This window comes from Triticum aestivum, chromosome 5D, assembly GCF_018294505.1.
Source record: "Triticum aestivum cultivar Chinese Spring chromosome 5D, IWGSC CS RefSeq v2.1, whole genome shotgun sequence".
NCBI lineage: Eukaryota > Viridiplantae > Streptophyta > Magnoliopsida > Poales > Poaceae > Triticum > Triticum aestivum.
In genome coordinates this window covers 555,431,554-555,445,762 of record NC_057808.1, presented here as the reverse complement: position 1 = coordinate 555,445,762, position 14,209 = coordinate 555,431,554, and the positions used below count along the sequence as shown (strand labels likewise).

At 44.8% G+C, this 14,209-nt stretch overlaps 1 pseudogene; it reads left to right on the top strand.

The window, feature by feature from the left end:
* Window positions 1–6,589: 6,589 nt before the first annotated feature.
* On the top strand, window positions 6,590–9,379 carry LOC123123826 (uncharacterized; annotated as a pseudogene).
* The last annotated feature ends 4,830 nt before the right edge of the window (window positions 9,380–14,209 follow it).

Genomic DNA, 14,209 nt, shown 5'->3' with positions numbered 1-14,209 from the left:
TAAAAGTAATCTAAACTAAAAAACAGAAAAAACAGGAAAAAAAAGGAGAAGAGGGGTGGGGCTCACCTGCGGCAGGGGTGGGGCGCTCGTCGACAGAGGGGCGCTCGCCGACGGAGGGGCGGCGGGGTGGCGCTGGCCGGGCGGAGGGGTGGGGGGCGACGGGGCGGAGGGTGCGACGGGGCGGAGGGGTGGGGGCGACGGGGCGGCGCCGGGCGGCTAGTGGGGGGGCGACGGGTGGCGGGGCGACGGGGCGGCGGCGGCGGCGGTGGGGTGGGATGTGGTGGCGGGGCGCGTCGGGGAGGAGAGAGGGAGAGAACAGAGAGTAACGGGCGGGGGGGTACGGGCCGTTAGGTACTCTCCTCTTTGCCGTCCGCCAGTCTTTGTCGTCCGCCTCTTTGCCTCTTTGCCGTCTGCTAGCAGACGGCAAAGAGGTGGGGCGTTAAGTTTTTTCCAAACGGGCGGGGGTGGGGGCCACCTCTCTCTTTGCCGTCTGCCAGCGGACGGCAAAGAGCTGGCAGATGGCAAAGAGCTTCTTTGTCGTCTGCCATTTCTTTGCCGTCTTCTTTTAGGCAGCTGATGGCAAAGAGCTTCTTTGCCGTCAGCTAGCAGACGGCAAAGAGCTGGCAGATGGCAAATTAGCTGATTCCAGTAGTGACTGAACTATCGAGTAGTCATCAGATTTAGCTTGCCAGACGTTCATAACATCCGGAGTTGCTCCTGCAGCAGGCCTTGCACCTAGAGATGCTTCAAGGACGTAATTCTTCTGTGCAGCAATGAGGATTATCCTCAAGTTACGGACCCAGTCCGTGTAGTTGCTACCATCATCTTTCAACTTAGCTTTCTCGGAACGCATTAAAATTCAAGGGAACGGTAGCACGGACCATTGATCTACAACATAGATATGCAAAAACTATCAGGACTAAGTTCATGGTAAATTTAAGTTCAATTAATCAAATTACTTAAGAACTCCCACTTAGAGAGAGATCCCTCGAGTCATCTAAATGATCACGTGATCCATATCAACTAAACCATGTCCGATCATCACGTGAGATGGAGTAGTTTTCAATGGTGAACATCTCTATGGTGATCATATTTACTATATGATTCATGTTCGACCTTTCGGTCTCAGTGTTCCAAGGCCATGTCTGTACATGCTAGGCTTGTCAAGTTTAACCTGAGTATTCTGCACATGCAAAACTGTCTTGCACCCGTTGTATGTGAACGTAGAGCTTATCACACCCGATCATCACATGGTGTCTCGGCATGACGAACTGTTGCAACGGTGCATACTCAGGGAGAACACTTATACCTTGAAATTTTAGTGAGGGATCATCTTATAATGCTACTGCCGTACTAAGCAAAATAATTTGCATAAAAAGATAAACATCACATGAAATCAAAATATGTGACATGATATGGCCATCATCATCTTGGGCCTTTGATCTCCATCTCCAAAGCACCGTCATGATCTCCATCGTCACCGGCTTGACACCTTGATCTCCATCGTAGCGTCGTTGTCGTCTCGCCAACTATTGCTTCTACAACTATCGCTAACGCATAGTGATAAAGTAAATCAATTACATGGCGATTGCATTTCATACACTAAAGCGACAACCATAAGGCTCCTGCCAGTTGCCGATAACTTCTACAAAACATGATCATCTCATACAATAATGTATGTCACATCATGTCTTGACCATATCACATCACAACATGCCCTGCAAAAACAAGTTAGACGTCCTCTACTTTGTTGTTGCAAGTTTTACGTGGCTGCTACGGGCTTCTAGCAAGAACCGTTCTTACCTACGCATCAAAACCACAATGATGTTTTGTCAAGTGTGTTGTTTTAACCTTCAAGAAGGACCGGCCGTAGTCAAATTTGATTCAACTAAAGTTGAAGAAACAGACACCTGCCAGCCACCTTTATGCAAAACAAGTTGCATGTCTGTCGGTGGAACCGGTCTCATGAACGTGGTCATGTAAGGTTGGTCTGGGCCGCTTTATCCAACAATACCTCCGAATCAAAATAAGACGATGGTAAGAAGTATGAATATTATTGCCCACAACTCTTTGTATTCTGCTCGTGCATATCATCTACGCATAGACCTGGCTCCGATGCCACTGTTGGGGAACGTAGCATTCAATTTCAAAAAAATTCCTACGATCACGCAAGATCTATCTAGGAGATGCATAGCAATGAGAGCGGGAGATTGTGTCCACGTACCCTCATAGACCGAAAGCGGAAGCGTTAGCTTAACGTGGTTGATGTAGTCGAATGTCTTCGCGATCCAACCGATCAAGCACCGAACGTACGGCACCTTCGAGTTCTGCACATGTTCAGCTCGATGACGTCCATCGAACTCTTGATCCAGCAAAGTGTCGAGGGAGAGTTTCGTCAGCACGACGGCGTGGTGACGGTGATGGTGATGTGATCCACGCAGGGCTTCGCCTAAGCACTACGACAATATGACCGGAGGAGTAAACTATGGAGGGGGCACCGCACACGGCTAAGAGAACAATTGATGTGCTTTGGGGTGCCCCCTACCCCCATATATAAAGGAGGAGGGGAGGAGGCCGCCGGCCCTAGGGGCACGCCATGGGGGGGAAACCGACTAGGACTCCTAGTCCAAGTCGGCCCCCTTCCTTCTCTTGGAGGTGGAAAGGGGGAAGGAGAGGGAGAGGGGGAAAGGAAAGGGGGGGGGGCGCCCCCTTCCCCTTGTCCAATTTGGACTGCCCATGGGGGGCACCCCTTGTGGGCTGCCCTCTCTCTCCCCTATGGCCCATAGTGGCCCATTACTTTCCCCGGGGGGTTCCGGTAACCCCTCGGTACTCCGATAAATATCTGAAACACTCTGAAACCATTCCGGTGTCCAAATACTATCGTCCAATATATCAATCTTTACCTCTCGACCATTCAAGACTCCTCATCATGTCCGTGACCTCATCCGGGACTCCAAACAATCTCCGGTCCCCCAAAACACATAACTCATAATACAAATCGTCATCGAATGTTAAGCGTGCGGACCCTACGGGTTCGAGAACTATGTAGACATGACTGAGACACATCTCCGATCAATAACTAACAGCGAAACCTGGATGCTCATATTAGTTCCTACATATTCTACGAAGATCTTTATCGGTCAAACCGCAATGAAAGCATACGTCATTCCCTTTGTCATCAGTATGTTACTTGCCTGAGATTCGATCGTCGGTATCTTCATACCTAGTTCAATCTCGTTACCGGCAAGTCTCTTTACTCGTTCCGTAATGCATCATCCCGCAACTAACTCATTAGTCACATTGCTTGCAAGGCTCATCATGATGTGCATTACCGAGAGGGCCTAGAGATACCTCTCCGATACTCAGAGTTGACAAATCCTAATCTCGATCTATGCCAACCCAACAAACTTCTTCGGAAACACCTGTAGAGCATCTTTATAATCACCCAGTTACGTTGTGACGTTTGATAGCACAAAAGGTGTTCCTCCGGTATTTGGGAGTTGCATAATCTCATAGTCAAAGGAATGAAGAAAGCAATGGCAATAAAACTTAATGATCATTATGCTAAGCTAACGGATGGGTCTTGTCCATCACATCATTCTCCTAATGATGTGATCCCGTTCATCAAATGACAACACATGTCTATGGTCAGGAAACTTAACCATCTTTGATTAACGAGCTAGTCAAGTAGAGGCATACTAGGGACACTTTGTTTTGTCTATGTATTCACACATGTATCAAGTTTCCGGTTTATACAATTCTAGCATGAATAATAACCATTTATCATGATATAAGGAAATATAAATAACAACTTTATTATTGCCTCTAGGGCATATTTCGTTCAAGGACCGGGATCCATCGTGCCGCCATGGTCCTAAGGCCAACAGATACAAGGCGGACCGATGACAGCGCCGGCGGGAGGCAGAGGAACCCTATGCTTTTCTTAGGGAAGGAGGTGGCTGTGTGAGAGATGTACTTCCCTAATGTAGATTCGTTTTGACTATAACGGTGTACCTAAAACACTGAAACTCTTAACGTATTGGCAAAAGGAGCTTACAACTGGTATTTTCCACCCATGAGTAAGTAAACCCCAACTTGCTAGTGGCAGGTACATAATCACGCCCGCTACTGGTAGATATATGTGTCAGACGCTAGTATTTTCGGGTCACGATTATTCTCGGGTATTACTAGTTTTTCCTTTTTTCGATAAAAAGGCACTTTTATTATCTCAAAATGTAGCATCAAACCGATACAAAGCATTTAGAGTAACTAGTTTTTCCTTTTGGATGTCTCTCATCTCTCTTCCTTTTTGCCGCATTTTAGGGATTTGAGGACATTGTGGCATCCATTTATGAATTCCTTCAACTCTAGGTGACTGCATATAATTAGTTCTACTCCCTTCATCCATCCATATACGGCGTAATGCATTTTTCAAGACTGCCTTTAACTATTGATAAGATTAATTGTACATGAGATGTATAATATGCAAATTATATCATTGGAAGCTCCATCCACGTACGAATTCGACTGTATGCTTTATATAATTTGCATGTCATATATTATTGCTCTAACATTTGCTCAAAGTTAGCCTCGAAAAATGCGTTAGGTCCTATATAGATGGATAGAGGGAGTATATTCTTATGGTAGGCCCAATTTAGTTTGTCAACAACACGGGCCCACTAGCTTTGCCCCATGACTTTAGGTTGACTTCCGCGGATCGGCGCTCTTCATAATCATGTTCCTTCAGTTCCTTTGATTTGTTTCATGCTTTGTCTGGTAATCCGTGGTGGTGGTGGTGGTGGGGGTATCATGGGATTATGGGGCCTATGAAACCTACTGGGCTAGCGTAGAGGGATCCGCATGCCCGATGATTGAAATTCTAATGTTTTGGTGGTTGGCTTGGGGTAGTCTAATAGTTCGGCAAAAGGTAAGTGTGAGAATCAAACATCTTGGAGCGAGGTGAATTGGAGCTTGGGCTGCAATGAGCCCAGATGTCAGTAATTAAGGAAAAAACAAAATAAAAGCGTACTTAAAGTTTTGCATTTTGTTTAAAATAGGACATGTATATTTTATTTTGTAAATTTTATTAGGATATACTTAACATTTGAGGTAAATAATAAGACAAACTTGTGAATCTGTAATAGTCTCTCCGTTCCATTTTATAAGATGTTTTGGGCAGCTGACATTGAGTTGTTTTGTGCTCTGTCTGAATTGTCTAAACATCTTATAAAAGAGAATCGAAAACACTAACGCCCACAACCCACATGTGTGGGCGTCTGGCAACTCGCCCACATGCATGGATCCTCGTCCAACTAATTCTGCACGAATCTTGGCGCGTTCTAGCAGTTTTTGTGTGCCACGTAGGACTAAGCTGGTGTGTGGGCATTCATCCGGTCGCGCACACGTCTTTTTTCACCACACGGGGGGCTGGTGTGTGGGCGTTTAGCAATTCGCCCACACACCAGTTTTCACGCACGCAAAGGGGGCTAGTGTGTGGGTGTTTATCACTTCGCCCACACGCCCGTCTCCTCGCCCACACCTAAAGCTGGGAGTTTCCATGTGTTTCTGCAGGGTACATGGCAACTGCCCTAGCTTTGCTTGTAAGCAAATGGCAACTCTTTTTCATCCGAGTTGCCATGTGTTTTTGCATGGTACATGGCAACTGCCCTAGCGTGCACGTAAGCAGATGTCAATTCTTTCTCTTTACATGGCAACTGCCCTAGCGTGCTTGTGAGCACATGCATGGCAACTCTCTCTTTTACCCGAACATGTTTTTTTGCCATGCCTTTTTGTAGTGCTACATGGCAACTGCCTAATGTTAGTGGGTGACAACTCCTAAAATTTTGAAATCATGGCAACTGCAGTAGACCAGACCATACATGGCAACTGCACTTGAGCAACCATGGCAACTGTAGTTGTCCGACATGGCAACCGAAATTCTGCGACATGGCAACTACAGTTAAACGAACATGGACGAGGGTCTGGACCATGGCAACTGCAGGACGCGCGGTGACTGTCACGCGGGGCGTGCGGGACCACGGGGTACGAGGCCTGACGTACAGGGCGTGTGCGCGTTATCTATTTTGCCCACACGCAGGTGTGTGGCTGTTCCTCTTATACACCACACAAAATGTGTGGGCAGACCCTCTAACGTCCACACATGTGGCATTTATCGGCGTCCAAGAGAATAGAGGGAGTAGCAAACATTGCGTTTGTTTATTTCATATCTGAATATTTGTCTTTTTTACTACCAAAATATAGGAACGTGCATTACATGAAAAATTGCAGGTAATCACATCTATGTGTAGATGCCAAATCTTTTGTTGAACCCTTTTACACTTCAATAATTTTTTTCTGACCTATACACTTATATAAAAGGCTAACATTCATACTCATTAGTATTTTTTGAAATATATGTATCCGTGTTTTTTATGAAACTTATTGGAAAGTTTAATATTGTAGTACTAGTCATGCCATAGTTGTAGTCTTGCAAAATAAACCTGACGGAAAGTGGGAGAGCAACTCGAGGGTGTGTTGGTGATCTACCTACCTACTCCAAATGAATGCTATTTATTCCATCCATAAGAAAAGAGTTGAGCTTGGGACGACTGAGCTCCGTCTGCCTCCTCCCCCTTCTCCTCTCTTCCCATTCCAGCCGCCAGTCGAATCCTCACTCGCTGATAAGTAGTAGAGCACAAATCCAGTCCAACTCCAATCCAATGCTCCAGCGATCCAAGCTAATCATGCTTCCCAGCCACTAGCAGCACCACGCCGGAGGTGGATTGGATCCAATCCAAGAGGAGGAGGAGGAGGCGGCGGCGGGAGTTGGATCCATCCATCCATCTGGCCGCGCGGTGGAGCTCTCGTCCAGATCCACGCCGGAGGTGGGAGGTCGCGGCTTCGGGCGCATCTAGGCGATTGGTTCGAGCTAGGGTTTCAATCCATCAATCGGCCTCCCAATCCCGCCCATGGACATGGAGTCGCCGCCCCTCAAGCTCAGCGTCGCCCGAGATGAGGACAGGATCAGCGCGCTCCCCGACGAACTCCTCCTCCGAATCCTCCAGCGCCTCGACCTGCCCGAGGCGGTCCGCGCCGGCGCACTCTCCACGCGCTGTGCGCCGGCGGCACCTCCCTCACCAGCTCTCGGTCCTGATATTCCAGATCCACCACTTCCGCGGCGCCACGCCGGTCCAGACCATGGACGCGTTCACTGCCGCTTTGCTCTCCGTGTGTGCTCCGGCCGAGCGCAGCTGTGAATGCCAGCACAGCCGCGCCATCAAGGTCATCGGCCTATGCTTCTACCTGTCGGCCCCTCACCTGAGCTCCATCGGCAGCGCCGTCGATGGTGTCGTCAGCCGTGGCAAGACAAAACGCATCGAATTTCGAATATCCCCGCCACCCACGGACAACACTGCCCTGCAGCTCACCGAGTTTGGGCAGCAATTCATGTCCTTCTTCCGCGCCTACCAGGTCACCTTCCGGTGGCTCACGAGGTTACGACTCAAGAGCCTTGCATTCGGGGACTCCGACATCACCGACCTCATTAGGGCTTGCGATAAGCTCAGGTTTTTCAACATGAGATTCTGCAGACTGGTTAATCATGGCTCTGCGCTAAAGATTGACACCCCGTGTTCTGGGCTCCAGGAGCTTGAGTTTATGCACTTTCTGTGCAAGGAGATTGAGCTCATCTGCGTCCCCAAGCTAAGGACAGTGTTGTGCCATTCTTGGTTCTACAAGAACCCTCCGCTGCGCCTTGGCTACGTTCCAGAGCTTCGCAAAATCAGTCTCGATTGTGAGGCCAAGGTGTGGCCGGTGCCATTCCTGCTGAGTGAGTGCTTGTCAAGCAGTGCAATGAACCTGTTGAAATTGCATCTCAATTTTCGCCACAAAATGGTAAAACTAATTTCTACGGACCATATAAATTTCTTCTGCACACATATTATATGTTCTTCTTCTTTATTAATTTCAGCTGTCTATTTGTGTTCCTATTCTTGGTGCAGATATGGATTCAGCCGGAACATCCGAAGCAGCTCACTGCTATATTCAGAAATCTGTCCGATGTGTCCCTTCTGGTATCTTCCATGAGTGTGATCTGAGCTGGACCCTATTTATCCTTGAAGCTGCACCTGCCCTGCAGAAGTTCACAGTAAGCATGTTACTCTTCCTTCTTTTGAATTTAATCCACATCTTAGCCTGGATACGACTCTGTCTAGTGTGACAGGTTTCCGAATATTCAGCATTAACAACATACCACCAACTTAATCTGATTTTTGATCACTCACAGACTCTAATCCATCACAAACTTTAGAAGTAGTGTGTACAGGCTGCATAGTAATTGGGATATATGGAACACATGGATTGTATTGCATACGAATGATAATGCAATGCAAATGAAAGTTCTGACGTTCCATTTGAATTTTGCAGAAAGGCAATGTCCATGCAAGACAAAAACTAAATCATGCTGGATCGTACCTCGTTTTAGAGTTATCCGAAGCATATTCGCGTGTCTTACTTTGCCTAGGATTTAATTCATGCAAGTTACTTTCAAAAACTCTACGCGGGCCTAAACTTTGATAATAGTACTGATGGTGTTGCAAATTTTTAATGGAAGATATATTTAATTTCAATTGTTACTACATTATCCTGCATGGGTTTGTGTCAGGTTTAATTAACTTGCGCCTTTTATTTTCTGTGTCCCTGCATGAAGTTATCTCGAACTCGACATTCATGTGCCGAAACGCCCGAGGACAGTGTGGAGAAGACAAACGTGGTGTGGGGACCATCCAAGGGTTTCAAGCACTTCAACTTGAAGAGGCTGGGGGTTCAAGGGTTTGAAGAGGAAGACAAGGTGACAAACTATATAAGGCTAGTCATGGAACGAGCTGTGGGGCTGAAGAGAATCGTTCTGCGTCGTGAACTCCCATGTGAGAGCTGCCACGACTTTGAAAGAATATCCCAGGTGGATGAAGCTAGAAGGCGTCGGGTTAAGGAGCGACTCACCCAGGGATCCTCCTCATCTGTGGAGATAATAGTCCAGCAGATACGGTGAAGGAATGATGAATCTCATAGCGCTCACACGCTCGCAACAGCTAGAGTGATGACTCCATATGATGCCTGTCCAGTCGTAGTTTTAACTTCTAGAGTAGTTATTAATTGCTTGAGAATACATGGTTGTGTGGACCTCGCAATGTAGTAGCTAAATTATGATGTGTACTGCAATCTGGATGCACAATTTTCCCTTTTGATTTACTGAGAAACTGCCTGCGTATTGTATGCTGTGTTGTTTACCTGCTCAGGTTGCTGGGGAAGTTTGCTGGAGTACCTGATGAATTTGTCTAGTCATGTGACTGAAGCAATGGAAGCGAGGTTGGCCTTTTATATCTGATGGCAGTGTGGAGAATATATTTGTGCACCTTTTCTAGAAATTCCCTGCTGGATGCTGATTTCAGCCCGGAGCGTGTCATTTGGAGAATATATTTTGGCCTTCAGAGTTTTCAAATTAATTGAGTTCTGCTCTTTTATGTCTGACCGGAAGACTATCCAATGCTCACTGAAAATGGCAGGCAGGAGACGGGGTAGCATGCATTTGACAGTAATCTACAGTTTGGTCCAATGTATTGTCACATTTAGCCAGAGATATAATAACGTCTGATTTTCATGATACATATTTTTTTTCCATAAAAGTTCAACCGATCAATATATCAAGGAATGAGACGGTCTTGTTGAATCACAGACAAGAGCTTGTGCGATAGTATCTTCTCTCAAAGGAACCCCCAAAATTCTCCAGCACTAACATGGTCTTTATTCCATCTTATGTTACATGGTTGAAATTGTTCAACGGTAGAATTCCACATATATACATGGTGTTGCTGATCATCCTCCGTCATGCATAGTGGGATTCACCATCATCCTGTTATATCCCTACTCAAGAGCCATTTGCAGCAAGGGGCTAATGCCACAACAATTTGCATGACTCAATTGATTGTTGCTAGCAACAAATTGGCTACCAATGAAAGGTACTCTACAGTTCAGAGTCAGTTGCTCTTGCAGGGGTTTCGACGGCTTCAACTGTGCCTTCAGAGTCTAGATGCGCCCACTCATATAAATGTCTGCACTTTGCAAATAACAAGAATAATGCCAACGTTTTGTTGATATTTGTCCATGTCTTTTTAGCCTTTCTTTGAACGTTCTCATATTATTGCTACCAACATCAATATACCAGATATTTTAAAATAGCACAAAGATAGTATTGACCAGACTTCTGAAACAATTCATCTAAATATTGCTTTGTGATTCTTTGCTCAAATGGTCTTTTAATCCATAACAATAAAACTATTGAAGTACAGTATGGTATGGACTTCCGGTAAGAATTTATCAGTTTTGAATTCAAATTTCAGACATGCTGTACATGATAGTAACTTATATTCCAAGCTATCATTCTCAATTTTCAAATCTCTTCCTGTTCAAAGTAAGCAAGCATTTGTTCTCTCTCTTTATGTTCAACACCAATGGCTATGTATATATTGTTATTGCAATGTTATTGAAGTTATGCCTCCCAATTTTTTTACAGTGAACAAGGGCATCAGATCTATGGTAGACATGGAGGTGGCGACAAGCAGCAGCATGCTGGCAGTCACTGTGGAGAAGCTACCGCTGTTTATCTTGCTTATGTTACCTACGTATCTGATTGGGGCCGGGGCATCTATGGAGGTATCTCTCAAGATTTGAGTTAACAAGATGTGATTCTAATCTTACTTTAGTTAGAATTAGTTGGAACTGGAGTAGAAGTACTCCCTCTGTAAACTAATATAAGAGTGTTTAGATCACTATTTTAGTCTAATCGCTCTTATATTAGTTTACGGAGGGAGTATGTGATTGGTAAGTAATGCTGCCTTTTGGTAGCAATACCAATGTAGTGGCATCTGCAGCAATGAGGATGAGTTGTTGCAGCTAATGCTTTGGAAATGTTGCAAAGCAATGCAGTGTTATTGTGCGTCCAACTCTAGCCGGGGCTCGAGATGCTATATCTGAAGCCTTGTTGGGTGGTTGTGTATATAGTATGCTCCTGATGAAAATTTTGCAGCATAATACTAGAGTTGAAAATAGAAGATCGCAATGAGCTCCCAGTTCCGAAACACTCAAGAAAGTTACAACACAACACTGAGAATGTTTGATGATTGTATATTAAGTCGACATAATATAATCGGCAATAAGTACCCACCAAAGCTCCCATAATTTGCCATGGCCGATCATGTTGTTTCTTCTTCTTCTTTGGATGGAAAAATGTCCTTTTTTTCAAATGAAAGTCTCCAGTCCACTCTAGCATGTTGTTCTTCACGACGTCCAGCTTCAGACAGTTTTTTGTTTTCCACTAGGAAGTGGCATTGTTTGACCAGCTATAGTAACAGGCACCACTAAAAGGAGGCACAGGGGAAAAAACTTCAAGAAATAACTGTATAGTGATCTTAGCATGATGATAGGAAATGCTGAGACAGAAGCCCATGCCCATGAATGTTGTTGCATTAGCCCTATATAAGAAGCATCAGTGAAACAGAGGTTTCTTGGACTCTCTGGCCAAACATATGAATGTCTTCATCTCTCTGGCCAAACATATGTGCAGCACTGGCCAAAATAATGCAACAAATAATGAACATATATACCTGATAGTTTGGAGCCAAAAATATTAAAACCTCTACAAGATTTTCATGCAGCATCATATCCTATAGTTCCCTGAACTTATACATCAAGATTCAGTTTACATGACATACTCTTCAGCAACGTTACTTGCTACAAAAAGAACCCCGGCAAAATCAGCACTTGGCAGGTAGCACTAATTAAATTCACAAGATAGCCTGAAGTTCCAAAGCCGGTACCCCACCCAAACTAGAAACAAAAGGATCACCAACTTCTGAAATCAAGACCATATGGAGCAAAAGCAAGATCAACAACTTAACCATCTTGTCCCAGGAAGGCAGATCACAGCACAATAGCAGTTGCAGGCTTTGAACATTTCAGTCTTCTTCCAATTCAGATTCAAGTTCTTGTTCCGATTCAGATTCAAGATCTTTTTCCCTAGCCATATTAATTCTCGGCAGACCACCAGTCAGCGGCGCACGCGATGCATCATGCGTTCACACCACCGCCTGTTGAAGGGTCGACGATCCCTCCAGCAGGTTCTTCTCTTATCGCCATCATTTTGCAAACCTGCCCACAAACGAAGGAAAGTGCATGTGTAACAAATCAGCTCAACATGAGCCAATAGCCAAATAATAACTTCATGCTCTATTCCAGTCATGTTCTTCTTCCTGCCAACCTCCGACACGGTCCGGGCCGCTTGCCTCCACCACCCACGTCCAGCGGCCGTGCTGCACCGCCCCTGTCAAAGCTGCCACCTCCGCTGGTATATAAGTTCCCAACCCCGGCCATCCTTCTAACCTCTCCCCACCAACACTACTCTTCTCTCCGACGCCGACATCGCCCTTGCTCCTTTTGGAATCAGGGACCATCAACCTACAACTTCCCTCCAGCACCAACCATTGTGGCATCGTCCCCGGATTCACGTCATTTCCGATCAAGGCCTTGCCTCCCTGCGGTGCCCCATTTTCGCCTCGGGGTTGAGCTCTGAAAATCGATTGACACAAATTGTAAATTCAGGCAACTTGCCAATAGCGAACCCAAAATTTGTTAACTACCAAAATTGCGGACCGAGGAAAACTAAGCAAAAAGTGGCACCCAACTGTAATTGGACTATGCACGCACCATCATATGTATAATCAATGATCTCAAGTATCAACAACTTTAAATTAATCTCAACTTTCAATTGGAGTATGGTATTTATATCTGGCGTCTGACAACTCAACTCGTCCGTGTAGTCAGTTAAAAGAAAGAAAAATACTTGTCCTTGTAGTATTTATTTTTTAAATTCATCCATGTAGCATGTTAACTAGCCAGAGAAGTCAGGCTCTATCATGACGATGAAAATACTACTCCTTCCGATTCATAATAAGTGTCGCAGTTTTGAACTAACCCCAGTTCAAAACTGCGACACTTATTATGGATTGGAGGTAATACTAGAGTGGAAGGGGGCTGGAAGGTCATGTTTTTCTTCAACTAGAAACATATGTACATAGCGTCTAAAACCATACCGCGGACCGGGCTCATACTCGTACTAGGCCGCAAAGTGTCCTTCTTTCTATGGATCAATCCAAGGCCCTACCGGACACTTCTCAAAATGAATCATGACGTAATTTATGGATAATAATTGAAGTAAATAAGATTTCCTCAAAAAAGAAAATATGCTTTCTTGTAGTCTCCCACAACATTGCCGCATAGAAATGCAGTACACAAATGGTTTAGTACAAGACGATAAATCTCATAATTTGATTAATATTATCTACATTTATTGTCGTTGGCTCAACTAATTGTCATTTACCAAGCAAATATCTTGAGTTTGAGTGAAATATATATATTATCTAAACTATACATACAAGCGGGATACTTTATTGTGTCCCGAAAAAGATCGATGCAATAAAATGATATCTTCCATTACTCTCACAGTTATGGGGTGTGGCGGTTAGCCAATCCATCGCATTAATTTGCCTTCCGGATTGAATGCGAGAATACAATTATCACTATTAAATTATCAGAAGACTTCAATCATGTTTCTTTGAACACAACTTACCACATGCTTTAAGATTTATTTTAAATGAACATGTAAATATTATTGCTACAAATATTCTAAATCTTCAAAAACAACATGCAGCGTCCGCCATGCAAGGCTTGCTAATATCCTAAGTTTTGCGCAGATAACACACATACTATGCAATGGCATCCATCAGGAGCACATTCACCGTAGACCTTGCCCGAGTGGTATGTTTGTTTGCATTGTGTCAGGCATGCATCTTTGGATGGACATGACTTGGAGATAACGTGTATATCGCAACCATGGGGGAAATAGGATCCACCGTCTATACTCTCCTTTGAGATAACACCTACGAATTCAACAGTAATTAGAATGTTTCATACACATGTCTGTTAAAAAAAAGAACCATGCTTGCAAAATACCTGAACAAAGCACCAAAAGGACAAGGCCTAGGAGCACCACCTTGGTAGTCATCATCCTTGATAGAAGAACTTGTGGACCGTAGGAGGAATTGTTTATATGAGTTGTGTTTCGAATGGCAATATATGTTGTGGAAGAATAGATCCG